The 13,794-nt window shown below is 51.6% G+C and overlaps 1 long non-coding RNA gene across 1 annotated transcript in view; it reads right to left on the bottom strand.

Moving 5' to 3' along the window:
• LOC131483605 (uncharacterized) overlaps window positions 1-11,764 on the bottom strand; it is a 30,529-nt gene extending 18,765 nt beyond the window's left edge. Inside the window, exons 1-3 of the long non-coding RNA XR_009247801.1 lie at window positions 11,499-11,764; window positions 7,612-7,801; window positions 1,624-1,817 (exon numbers count right to left, since the gene is read on the bottom strand). This is a non-coding gene — a long non-coding RNA (uncharacterized LOC131483605). The remainder of the gene's footprint in view (window positions 1-1,623; window positions 1,818-7,611; window positions 7,802-11,498) is intronic.
• Window positions 11,765-13,794: the final 2,030 nt, after the last annotated feature.

The raw sequence follows: 13,794 nt of genomic DNA, 5'->3' as shown, positions 1-13,794 counted from the left end.
AGTGACTCTGTACAATCCTGCGAGGCGGAACCAGGTGCAAGCACCAAAAAGACAAATTTCAGTTCGGTAAAGAAGAGACATTTTCATCGAAGGTGTGTGGGCTGCCTCAGGAGATGGCATTTCCCCGATGAGGGTGCTGGAGAAGCTGGGTACCAATGCCGGGGGCTTTGGAAGGATGGGCTCTGCCTCATTAGAAGTCATCGGTGCTAACCCAGCCCAGAAATTGTGCCCGTGCATAAGGTGGAGGGGACAGAAAGAGCACTTGGTTGTAGAGTAGAGTGGGACAGCTTCCACTCCCAGTTCTGCCAGCAGTCTGTTGACAATGGGATTTGGCAGGTCACTTAACTTCTCTGAACCTCAGGCTTCTTGTCTACAAGATGGCAGGTCTCAGAGAAGATCACCTCTGAGTAATTTCCAATTTTAAGTGTGCCCCACCCCAACCCTCACCCTGTCCTATGACCAGAGAGGGGTTGGGCCTGGGCCCTTCAGAAGTGCCAAAATAACGGAAGAAGGTTTCACAAAGGTAACCCAAAGTCAGGGGGCAGAGCTGGGGGTGCATCGTGCAGACTTTCTACAGCATAATAAGCTCATTTACGCCAGCAGAGCGGCTCTGAATCTCAAATGTGAAAGCGATAGGACTTGGGGCAGAAATCACCCCTTGCAATTTGAGATGAATCTGATTGGCTTTAGGAACTTCAAGTAAATACAAGGAAAAGACAGCTGTCACTGGGAGCAGAAGATCACCACCGCTACCCCCTTTCATTCCACCAAGGAGTAGAATGGTTGCTGTAAGTGGCTCATGGCTGTATCCATAGGCAGTGAAAGCTCACAAGCCAGTGGAAAAAACTTGAAATTCCTCAAATTCTGATGGAGGCGGAGGGGGGGGGCGGGGCAGAGGAGAATAAGGGGTCTTGGAGAAAGAGGAAGGAGTTAAAGGGGCAGAAAAACTGTGTGGAGAGTAAAGAAGTAGCCAGTAAAGCAGAAAGGGTGGCCCAGGGGACGTCTATGAGGGGTCATCCCAAAGGTCTAGGCCAAGATGGCCACGTTCTTTGATGGTATAAGGCACAGGAATTCTAGACCAGGGTGGAGGATTCGGGGTGAGGGTGGGTATCTAACACCTGATTTTTCCTCTATTCCCACCTCTGAAGTTTAGATCTCTCACCAAAGACCTTAAGATCTATGTGAACATCCTTGGTATCCCCCTACTCACATATGTTTGCTTTAGAGGGATGGTGGCCGAGTTGGTCACAGCTGAGGGTGTGGAGTAGGTCCCAGCTCCAGTCAACCCAAGTAAGAGAATCATCTTGAGCATGGGCCATGAGCCATTGTTAATGGCTGAAAAAAATAACAAGTCCTCTGGGTCCTCTCCTAGCCACACTTTGCTTCATATCCTGGGAGCTAAGGAGCTTGAGTGCCATGAGAAGTGTGGGAGAGGCCGCCATCTTGGCTCTCCAAACTTTGATTCAAGGTCCCACTGTGTTGGAATCACGCTGAGGGTCCCACAGAGCTAGAGTGTGAGCCTCTTCTTCGGACCCCACATTTTCAAGCCAAGATATCTTCCAGGAGGGGAGGCAGGTCTGTCGGAGAAAAGAGTCCTGGGAAAAGCCAAGTTAAATTTCTTACCTGCTGGCAGAAAGGGGGTGAAGGGCCCAGAGTCAGAGATGAGACTGGAGAGACTCCCGGACAAGGCAGTGAAAAGGAGGCAGAGAGTGTCAGCAGGGCCCAGCCAGGAGTTCACTGGAGACAGTCACAGTGTTAACAACAAGCCTCGGGCTTCATGAACTGCCTGAGGGTCCTCCAGAGTCTTTAAGATCATTCTGGGCAGAGGAGGAGAGACAGAGCAGGCCGCAGGTATTTTAAAGAAAGAGAAATGCTACAAGCTCAGGTCTTAGAGACTAAAAGAGAAATAGCACACAGAGAGAGAGGACAGCAGCTGCCCCAAACAGAGTGGGGGTGGGGGAGCTCCAAACTCCACTCTTAGGACAGGGAGCCAGGCCCGACTCAGGGCACCACCCTCCCATTCTGGTTTCCTATGATATGGATAGCAGGGTATTAAGGGGGTATATGCAGGGCACATACAGCCTGAGAAATATGCTTGGTGTTGGGGAAGATGTGAGTCAGTCAGAAGATAAGTTAGGGTCACAGGTTGGACAGGTTGGACCAGGCCTCAGTGATGCTCAGTGCTTCCCCCATGGCTCCTGTGCCCAGCTCCCCGGCTGGTGGCACCAGAGGGGAGACAGGTGCAAATCAGAGAGGGGGAGACATGCCTCGCTATGCCAGATGTCAGATCCCATGCTGACACCCCTCTCCGGTCATCCCCAAGCAGTGTCTTGCCCCGGGGTCCACTGCGGGACTCCAGAGAGTCCGGCCCCTGATGCAGGTTCAGGATAGATGCCCCGCGAAGCACACTGTGCTGAGCCACGAATTCCAGAGGTGGCACAAGGGTAAGAGAAGTTGTGTCGCACCCCGGCCTGGCAAAGTGGCCCAGGTCATTAGGACAAATGCTCATCCCTCCCAGGTGTTAGCCATTACTCATAGTTGCATCTCTATCCAGCGACACTGTGGCTTCTGACCTTGGCTATTCATGCCCACAGTTTCCAACTCAACCCAGCCAGCGGGGAAGGTCTCAGGCAGCAGGGCCAGGCAGTATAGACTCCTGCCGCTCCCAAAGATTTGCCATCCACAGACGGAATGTGGGCTTGGAGAACAGGCCCTAGTCGCGGACCGTTGAAAGATCCTAAAGTACTCAAGAGACCGATAATTTAAGGAACCACATTAAGAACACCCAATTAATGGCATTGTATGGGAATAACCAGTCTGGCTAAAGTGCGGAAGTGTGGTAGGAGGTACCGGACTGCCGCGGGCCTCGCACACCAGGTCAAGAGCTGTGAGCTTTTCCTCATCAGCAATGGGAAGACTTCAAAACCAGGCAGGAGGCTGGTGGATTGGTTAGACAACCAACATGTGCTGGTAGCCACCCCAACTCCTCCACATGGCCTCCCCTCCATTCTTCCAAGTTGTCCCCAGCCAGTTTTCCAGACCAGTGCTTGGCAAAGAGAGGGTGTTGAAAAAGAATTTTCTGGGGTGCGTGGGTGGCTCAGTCAGTTGAGAGTCTGGTTTCAGCTCAGGTCATGATCTCACAGTTCATGAGTTCGAGCCCCATGTCGGGCTCGTTGCTCTCAGCTCAGAGCCCGCTTCGGATCCTCTACCGCTCTCTCTCTCTGCCCCTCCCCTGCTCACACTCTCTCTCTCAAAAATAAACATTAAAAAAAAAAAGAATTTCCTGAACGCATTAATGGACAGCATGATATTTATGGGAATCCAAAGGGGTAGAGTCTAATGAGTGTTAAATGTGACACATCATTTACAACTACCAAATGAAAAGTCATTGATGAAAAAAATTTTTTCAATTATTTCTCTCAGGCAGAGAAATCTCCTTGAAATCAGTGTTTTGAGAAGTCACTTATGGAGAGTGACATAATCATCAGAGACCATCATGTAACCCCCTTTTATAGAAATTGGGTCTGGTTAACCTTGGAAACCTGGAGCGAGGGTTTTGGGGCAGGTTCGGGAGTAGAGGCTGGGGCAAACCCACTGTGCGCTGCGTGAATGAGGAGAGGGCAGCCACCCAGGTCAGGTGCCTCCTGGGGACAGGGAGATAAAAAAGCACTCAGAGAAAAGGTTTAGAGCCACAAAACATCTCAAAGGTCTTTAGATAGTTTGCTGTGATGTAAACCCCCATCTCCCCTACGAGGGTGCCTGCAAATCCTACTATGGAAACTACCGCTATCATATGAAGGAATGAATAAACACTTTGAGTTCTGCTCCCAAGTTGGTGCAAGACAGAAGTAGAGGCTGTTCCCACAAATGCTGGGGCCAGAGGACAAGGGACAGCTGATATCTAGCACCAGTAGGTGGGCCATGGAGTCACCCATTCGAGACATAGCCTAAGGGACCCTGAAGACATTCCTTGGGAGGAGACAGGGTGATGGATGTGAGGTTATGGCAGACACGGATATCCTTCGGGCAGGGCTGGCACAAACCAAAGGCATACTGACATAAACCACCAATGCCAGCACCTGCTTGTATCCCCGTTCTATCCGTGTGGGGGTCTGCTTTTTTTTTTAACATTTTAATTTTATTTTTGTTTCATTTTCTTTAAGTTTATTTATTTATTTTGAGAAAGAAAGAGACAGCATAAGTGGGGAAGGGGCAGAGAAGGGCAGAAAAAGAGAATCCCAAGCAGGCTCTGCACTGATGGCACAGAGCCCAATGCGGGGCTCAAACCCATGAAGTAGTGAGATCATGACCTGAGCCAAAACCAAGAGCCTGCCGCTTAACCGACTGAGCCACCCAGGGGCCACTATGCAGGGGGCGGGGGGGGGGGGGGGGGGGGGGGGGGGGTCTTTGATTCCCACAAGCCAGCAGGGACACCGGGAGGGCAGGAAACCAATGGGACAACGACTCAAAAGGAAGTTTTGTCATGGAAAAATAAATAATAGTAGGCTTTCACACCACTCAGTGCTCTGGAAATCCTGTTTGCCCTGTATTTTATTTTATTTTATTTTATTTTATTTTATTTCATTTTATTTTATTTTATTTTCGCCCTGTATTTTAAATGTACGTTCACTAAAAAAGAAAAACTAAGCTAGATAAAGGGAATCGAGATCCCCCCAGGGGAAGAAGGCTTCCCCTGCTCGCACCCAGCCACCACTCCATTCCGCGACTCTGAGCTCCGTGCGCTCACCACTCAGATGGAAGGCGGTGATTAAAGCCAGCCTGACCAACACTGCTGCTCAAATTAAACTCCTTAAAAAAGCACAACATTTTCAATAAAAAGAGGCCAAGCCCAGCATGCCTTAGTCATTACTGTAGTACTTTTCTTCCAGAAAGATTAACAAATATGAAATAGAGGGCTGAGAAATTTTGATCAAGCAAAGTGTTTTAAAGGGTTTTATTTCCTCCCTCTTTCATTAAAATCGCACCGCTGCGATTCTATTCTATATATAACATAGATATACACACGCATGCTGTGTCGCTTCTACCCGATGAGGACAATAGGACCCTCCCTGGGAACTAATATCTTCTTTAGGATCTGCTGGGGAAAAGCAACACATATAAAAATATAAATGAAAATGGCCCCAGCTATAACTATATAAAAATGAGTGCTTATTTCCATTGCTAGGGTAGCAGCTTTGAACTTGGGAACACAAGAGAAATATACTTATTAGCTCAAAGAAAGCAGATCTGGATTTGGGGATGTGAGTTAGGGGAGGCCAGCAAAAGGAGTGTGGAAGCCCCCTCCAAACGGCTGAGGCCCAGAAGAACTGACCACAGTGCCTTAGTTCCTCCCCAATACTTCCCTTCTCTTAGGCTCAGTGAAGGGAGGGAAGGGGAAGAGAAAACAAAGAGGCAGGGAAGAGAAGGGGAGGGAAGAGAAGAGAAGGGAAGGGGAGGGGAGGGGAGGGAAGGGGAGGGGAGGGGAGGGGAGGGAAAACGAAGAGGCAGGGAAGAGAAAGGGAGGGAAGGGAAGGGAAGGGGAAGGGAAGGGAAGGGAAGGGAATGGGGAAGGGGATGGCAATGGGGAAGGGGAAGGGGAAGGGGAAGGGGAGGGAAGAGAGGCCAGCAGGGGAGAGAGAAAAAAGCAAAGAGCAGGGAGAAAAGCAAAAGGTCGCAGGTGCCTTTGGTCACAAGGAGAGAAACCAGTTAACACAAGCCTAAGAGACAAAGAGTGACAGACTGTAGGGACAGAGTGAGATTCATGGAAATAAATGTGCTTGGGCAGGCCTAAGGGAAGTTCTGAAACAAAGACCTCAAACATCTCCAGAAACAAAGGCCTCCCCGTTTCTTCCTGCTCCCATCCCCTCCTCCTGCACCCTCTTCTCCTGCTCTGTTCCCCTCTCTCTGTAGCTCAGTGCCCTCACCTCTCAGCCCACGCAGCTGGACATGACCTGTGGTAGGCAGATATCCCACACACCGGGGACGTCTGTGTGCAGAAGCCAGCTGGCCATCTCTGAATCCCGGGGCTGAGAATCTGGCCAGGCCCCTGGGCCCATCTCAGTCCAGTGCCAGCAGAAAGGGGTTACATGATGCACATATGGGCCAGAGCCCAAGCCCAGAGGGGAGGGATTTCAGGGAGGGGTGGGCTCCTGGGCTAGAGGGATCACCCTAAAGGTGAGGAGAGGGGGTGCTGTGGAAAATGAGAAAGGAAGACCAGAGATTGGTGCCTCTCCCAACCCGAGTTTGAAAGGACAAAATACCGCAAGGGGAAATTTGTTCTACACGGACGTGTGCTGAGGTGTGTGTCACGAAACCTTCTGGAATCCCTCCCTCCTCATCTGTCTCACTCAATAGCTACTGAACAGGAACAGCCTGTTGGATGCCCTCTTTGTTCCAGGGAGACCCTAACGAAGAATGAGTCATGGGTGAAGTGTCTTCCTGGCAAAAACCTGCCTTTCCGGCAGTCTCCTCCCCACACCCACCCCAGGCTCCCAAGCCCACCCTGCGGCCCTGTGGCTGCTCTCCCGAAGTCCACCTCCCTTCCGTCAACACTCTCCTCCTAACTGTTCTTTTCCAGCTAGGATCCTCACCCAAGAGGTGAGTAGGATCTGATTATCAACTCCACACCACCATTCTCTCCTATAATATCTTAAAATTTTGTTTTCATTTAGCTTACTCCAGAACAAAGCGTGCAAAAGATACAGACATAGAAGACCAAGGAATCAGGGCTCTGCGCTGCTGTCCTCACACCTGCTCACATCAGCTTGCATGAAGCAGCTGGTTTTCCACTCGGAGGATCACCCCTTCAATACTTTAAAACCAGTGCTCTTGTTTATTCAGCCAGTCATTTCACCCACACTAACTGGTACGTCTTCTAGATACCAGATGGTGTGCTAGATGCTGAATACAGCCATGAGCAGGACAAACACAAGTTTCTTTAAAAAAAAATTAAAAAAAAAATGTTAATGTTTATTTATTTTTGAGAGAGAAAGAGCATGAGTGGGGGAGGGGCAGAGAGAGAGAGAGAGAGAGAGAGAGAGAGAGTGGAAACAGAGGATCTGAAGTGGGTTCTGTGCTGACAGCAGAGAATCTGATGTGGGGCTTCCAGCCCACGAGCTTCAAGATCATGACCTGAGCCAAAGTCAGACACTCAACCGACTGAGCCCCCCAGGCGCCCCAGGACAAACACAAGTTTCTACTGTCAGAGAACCCTGAGGACTTGCAAGGACACGAGAAGTTGGCAGGGCAGCTCTCTTCCAAGGCCTCTCCCCTTGGCTTGTAGATTACCGCCTTCTCCCTGTGTCCTCACACGGTCTTCCCTTATCTGTGTCTGTGTCCTCATCGCCTCTTCTTATGAGGACACCAGTCATAATGGGTTAGGGCCCACCCAACAACCTCATTTTAGCTTAAGTACTTCTTTAAAGGCCCTGTCTCCAAATACAGTCACATTCTGGAAGTTAGGGCCCACGGTTCAGCCCCTAAGAGCCTATTACTTGCTGGCCAGGTACCCAATTCTGGAAAAAGTGTTCCAGAATGAACGCAGCTGGAGAAGAGCAAGTGTGATCACGAAGGATCCAGTATGTCAGGTTAAGTGTTTTCTTTAGACCTTACCTGAAAGGGAAAGCTGAGATCATGGAAGAGTTTCAGGCAGAAGAAGGACGTGACAAACGGCGTGCTAGAAAGATCCTTCCCGTCTGTGGTGGAAAATGAATTAAAGGAACAAGGGTGGATGCTGCCGGCAGTCCAGGCGGCAGATGGAGGTGACTCTAGGTTTGGGTCGCTGCGAGGACGTGAATGCCAGCTGAAAGGACAAGATACAGATGAAGAGGCAGAACAGAGCCCCGGGAAGCACTGATCTTGCAGGACTGCAGAGAGAGGTCAGCAAGGGCCAACCAGGACGTCGAGAGCAATCTGGGGGGGGAAGGGGGGGGGAGGGACCAGAGTGGGTGGTCAGCAAGGGAGGGTGGCCAAACAGGTAGGGGCAGAGGGCAGCTGTGGGGATTATTAACTGTCTTGGGGCCACGGTGCCCTGGGTCAGAGCAGTTGCAAGGGAGGGTAGGACTGGAGGCATGATTCCACAGGAAGAGGACGTATATCGTATATTAATCTCATCGGAGACGTGCTACATTCACAAGCCGTCCCATCCCTAGGCCTCAAAACTGATGCCACTCCAGGCCGACTTAATCAAACAACCCTAATGGGCACACGACCTGGACTATATTACAGCCAATGGTCAGAGATTTGAGGCTCTAATCGCAGCTTCAAACCTATTGTACTGGAACTGGTTCCGTTCACATATTTCGAAAAACGATCACCATGTCTACTATAAAGTCATTAAGAGGCTATATAAGCATTAACCTTTTAAGTTAAAGATTGAAAGTTCAAATCTCCCCTTAATGATATGCCACCACTAGATACATCAACTTGATTTATCACTCTGATCAGTAATCATTAACGCTATTTACCATATTTCAACCAAAAATCTTGCAAAATTTATATCCATGAAATCCAGAACCCAAGTCAGCAGTTGCACCCAAACAAACCAACCCTTGAGAAAAGAAAAGAAGGAAAATCTATCCGCCTCTTTCATTACAACAATAATAGGATTACCTATTGTTATTCTAATTATTAGTTATTCTGTTATTCTAATGCTCCTGGCTTGTTCAGGCTAAAGGACAGAGTCACATACGGGAGGCTAGGGAGCCCAGTGGAATTTTTTTAAATGCTTATTTATTTTTGAGAGAAAGAGAGAGTGCGAGCTGGGGAGAGGCAGAGAGAGAGGGAGACACAGAATCCAAAGCAGGCTCCGGGCTCCAAGCTGTCAGCACAGAGCCCGACACGGGTCTCGGACCCACGAACCGTGAGATCATGACCTGAGCCGGAATCGGACGCTTAAATGAGTGAGCCACCCAGGAGCCCCCCCACCGCCAGTGGAATTCTTTGAGTGGCAAAAGCTTTCAACACACTTAAATGATGTTGGCAAAGAGCCAGTAGAGAAGGACCTTTGGACCCCAAGGAAGCCAGAGGGAACACTGAATTTGGGGAAGAGAAGATCCAGCTGCCCCGTTTTAACACAAGAGGAGGAGGAGGAAGGGGAGGAAGCGGAAGCTCTAATCAGAGCGACGGCCCCCCAGCGAGGTGGTGTATGCAGTAGAGGGATATTTCATGCAGGTCGTGAATGTAAGTGGAATGGATGAATCCATGAGGGATGTACTTGATGGAATGTACATCCACGGCCATGTGGTCTCTAGACCAGCAGACAGGAACCATCCCCTTAGCATATAGAAGTAGGCCATTGAGCTGCTCACAAGCAAGCCAAACTTTTTCTCCAGAACATTTTGAACTAACTATAAAAGCTGGAGGAGGCTGACTAGGTCCCTAAAGCTGCAAAATCACAGAGCATGTAGGAACTGTCGCCTGGGCCTGGATAATTTTAAAGGCCACTATCATGAGCAAAAACAACAGGCAGGACTTCCTTGGAGCGGGTCTTCTCTCCTCCCTCCACCCTCCCTCCACTTTCCTCCCTCTTCCCCTCTCCTCCCTTCCCTCCCTGCCTCGGGCTGCCCTCAACACCACTTGCAGGTCCTGGATCTGACTACAATGGGACACCCCTACCCTGTGGGCTCTGGGGTCCAGAATAAAGCCCACTAGAATAACTAGACCATTGAGTTTCAAATTAAATCTCCCCCGTAGGCCCTTCTTCTCCAGTTACTGGGCTCATTAGAGCTCAGATAATGGAACATCTCCTCCCACTAATGGCCCATGAGAAGTGAAGGAGAGAAACCAGCCCCTCTACGATGTCACTACAGAGAAACGGAGAGAAAAAGGTCACTGACTATAGCCTCAAAGTTTTTAGTGTTTTGGAAGAACTTTCTCCTGACCATGGGAGATCTGGAGCATGAAGAATGGATTTGCCAGGGCGTGGTCATTGTAAACAGACTAGACATTCATTTGTGCATCCTTGTGACTAAGCCAGAGTTCTGGAATTTGTCATTCCAGAAGGTTCCATGGCTAATCTCATGGGTAGGGAGGGGACACGTGCGATCAATGGAGCCAGAAGAGGCTTTTAGAAGCTGTGGGGGCTGCTTGTCAGGAAAAGGGAAGACTGCTCGCCACAGCCTGGTTTGTGCTGATTTGTCCCACGTGAACCACAGGGTCCGAGCAAGGACTCTGTCTACAGGGACGGGGAAGGATTTGACAGTGACCGTGTAACTGGGGTACAGACGTTCACCAAGATGCTGTGAGCATTCAGCCATGTGTGCCAAACAGACTCCTATGCGTCTGCAGCTGCTAGAAAGTGGTGAATGTTCTGGGCTTGGAGTACTCGCTAACCAGGGCTCCACCATGACCTCTGCCAGGGGCCATGAGAAAACGGAACACCCCCTATTGTCCACCAGTCTGCCCCTGAGCCCCAGCCCCCTCCAATCATGTTTCATGGCTTAGAAATCAGCTGATTTTAAGAAAGTGATAAAGCAAAGGAATTAAATTCCAGGCCCAAGAAAGCTATGAGCAGCCCCTAACTGCATGCGGACTGGCAAGATTTCCCCGAAAGGACAGCAGCAGAGAGGTTCTTACCACAAACGAGAAGTGTTATCAAGTGCCTTACACACATAAAGCGGATCGTCTCTAACTGGTCCCTCGAAAGTCACTCACACTAAAACAAATGGAAACAAAGAGATCCACGGTTGCGGGCCTTCCCGACCCACCAGGCTGGGAATCATTTCGTGCAGGTGGTGATGTCAGCAAGGGAATGGGGACCCCCTAGAGCAAGTTCCCCTTTAGTCCCTGAAGGTCTGTGGGTCTGAGGTACAGGCTCCTGTCTGGGGAACAAGCAACGCAATGACCCAGCTCAGTCTCCTCCTTCCTAGTGTCCCATCCATCACAAAACCTGCACAGGGAGGAAAGGGGATGTGTGGGGTGTGGGGGCTGCTAGTGGGACACGGAAGTTTCACAGCCTATGGCCTTGGCCAGCTCTGTTGTACGCTGGGGGACACAGAGCATCACCACGGAAACCAGAGGAAACACAAGTAGGGCTCAGGAGGCCCCCGGGACTCAGAGAGCTCTCCTACTGAGACACCCCAGCAGACCCCTTTACAGCCCACCAGGCAGGGAAAGGGGGGTCACCAAGAGGAAACTCTGCAAAGACTTCCCGCTCCTGCACCCTGGCCCCCCAACTCACACTGTCCGTGTCCCCGTGGCCTCCTACTCCCTCTTCTCCCAAGTCCCTGGGCCCCGTCACTCATCTTAGAGGAAGTGACCGATTGATAAATCATCTGTAAGACAATATGGAAAGGCTACTATTTGCTGGGCACCATTTTTGGGTCGGGCACTGCTTTCCTTCCCAGATGACTTCATTCTATGCCCAAGAAAGCCCAGTGACCTAGGCACTGCCGTCACCTTGCAGATGACGAGACTGAGGTTCCGAGAAGTCAAGCAGTCCCAACTCGCTGCTGGCACGTTTGAACCCCGCCATCTGGCCTCTGAGCTTTCACGCCTACCTTTTTCGTCTCAATTCGCAGGAGCACTTGAGAGCTGACGTCAGACACTCAGGAGGAGGGCACTGCTTAGCCGGAAGTCTTAGCCATTACTGATGATTCTGCACAGGGCTCCTAGATAGATAGGAAGAGAACCTCTGTGGACCCCCTCACGCCCTCCCTCACCAGGCTACCACGGGCGTCCCCTGTCGCTCACTGGGGTGGGTGGGGGTGTGAGGGGACTCCTCCTAATCTCCCACTTCATTCTTTCTTGTGATTCCTTTCCCAGGGCCCCGGGTGCTTTGAAGTACTTGCCATTACCATTTTGGCGGGTGGGTTTCCCGTCTTCTTTGAAACCGAGGGTTTAGACCATGATATTTGAGGGGGAGGACTGTTAAGAAGCCTTCCGGGAGAATGAATGGCCAGGCCTCCACCCACATGCCTAGCTAGGTCAGCAGGAAGCAGCTGTCCCTGGTTCCAGATGCTGACCCACTCTTCAGGGATCCAGAGACATTCTGGAGAATTGTTCCAGCCAAGCCGGGTTCCTCCCGTTTATTTACTAGAGTGTCTGCTTTTGGATGCTGTCTTTCTTGATTGGGTGTGCCATCACATAGCCAGACATGAGCACTGACCTCTCCTGGTCTCCAGACCCACAGCCACACGAGGGGTGGCCCAGCCTGAGACAGGGGGCCATGCTGCAGGTGATAGGTACCCTATCTCCCTGCTCACACATCCAGGGGTGCTGGAGGAGAGAGAGGGGGGTCTGTTTGTGCTGTGGGAAAAGTCTGGGCAGGTCATAAGGAGAGCTTCTGCCCATCAAGAGTGTGTGACCTCAAGCCTCAGTTTCCCACTTGCAGAATGAGGAGGTCGGACCAGGTTGGTGGGTTCAAGCTGTGCCAGGATTCTGCCTCATTGCACCGCTACCCGGACGGGGAGACCCCGCATGAACTGCACCGGGCGTGAGACTCAGTGCCCTGAAGGGTGGGGAAGGAGAGCGTGGGGGAGGGGAAGGAATCAAGCAGCCCCACTTTGCTCTCTGCTACACACGAGTTTCAGGAAGATTCTGTGGCTCTGCAATGTCTGACATTTATCAGGCTGGATACTCTCTAGGTCCCTCTGACCCAGGGGTTGGGGGTGCCGTGCCTGCGGGAGGCCCCTGATCTGCTCATTCTACCCCCATTCGGCTGCCATGAAGCCAAAAGAGCCTGGGGGAGGGGGCAATGGCTGGTCTGGAGGGAGGCGACCCGATTTCACCGACTGAAACACTTCTGTGACTCCCAAGTGCCTCATGTTGAAATCAGAAGACGTCACAGAGGTATCTCCTGTTCGGACAGTGCACCCTGCCCCGTATCACACGGCCGGGCTGGGCTGAGCCAGGCTGGACCCGGGTGGGGGGCTGCCCAGCGGGACCCACACTGTGCATCTGTCGCTCAGAACCGCAGCCCCCTTGCTCTGCCCCTTTGTGAGCTAAACAGGACAAGTGGACAGGAAGGCCCCCAGCACCTCCTCACCCCGTCCACCAACATCTGTCCCCTAGGGGTCCCAGACCCCAGCAGGGAGGGACAGGGACCGGAGTTCCTGAAGCAAGGCCCGGGGTTCTGCTCCGCGTCTCCACCTTGTGAGACAGTTCCCAGTGGCACAGCCTTGCAGATGTCACCCTGAAAAGCTGATTGGAGAAAGCCAACTGAATGACAACAGTATCCAATTGAGACCGCAGAGGGAGTTTAACAGGCAGAATGTAATTACTCAGCCTGGAACGGGTCCAAGACGTGGCGCTCCCACGGAGGCCACGGGGACTCAGCACTAGCAGAAGGGGGCACCGCCAGCAGCCCATCCCAGACATTTCCGCAGAGCCTGGGATGTGGCACCCAGGCCTTCCCCCTCACGCTCCCCTCCAGGTCTATTGCTGGACCCTCTCCCCGGGTTCCCAGGGCAAGGCTGCCTATAATGGCACCTTCTGAACTCCCAGAGCAGAGCGTGGGGCACATGAGGTGCCTGGACCCAGAGCATGACCTGATGGGGAGCACCTTCAGGATCATTCTCGTCCTAGGTCCTCAATGCGCTTGACTTTGAGGAAGGAATTCAGAAGCAGCTGCCCACGGGGCCATGGAAACAGCTGAGGGTCTAGATTCTGGCAGAGCCTCTCCTGGCTAATGTCAAGACTGTCCCTTCTTGTCCAGTCCTCCGCCCTCTGCTTAACTATCCTCGCCTGCCAGTGGGGAACGAGGGGGCTGTTCGTTTCATAACCAATAGGCAGGTCCTACATGCCTCCCGTGTGGAGCCGCTCTGGATTCCCTGGTGAGTTCTGCCTGCCCCAGGG

The sequence above is a fragment of the Neofelis nebulosa genome, chromosome 8, assembly GCF_028018385.1.
Source record: "Neofelis nebulosa isolate mNeoNeb1 chromosome 8, mNeoNeb1.pri, whole genome shotgun sequence".
Taxonomy (NCBI): Eukaryota; Metazoa; Chordata; class Mammalia; order Carnivora; family Felidae; genus Neofelis; species Neofelis nebulosa.
Note: the sequence above shows the minus strand (reverse complement) of the source record. Positions and strands in the feature narration are given on the sequence as shown.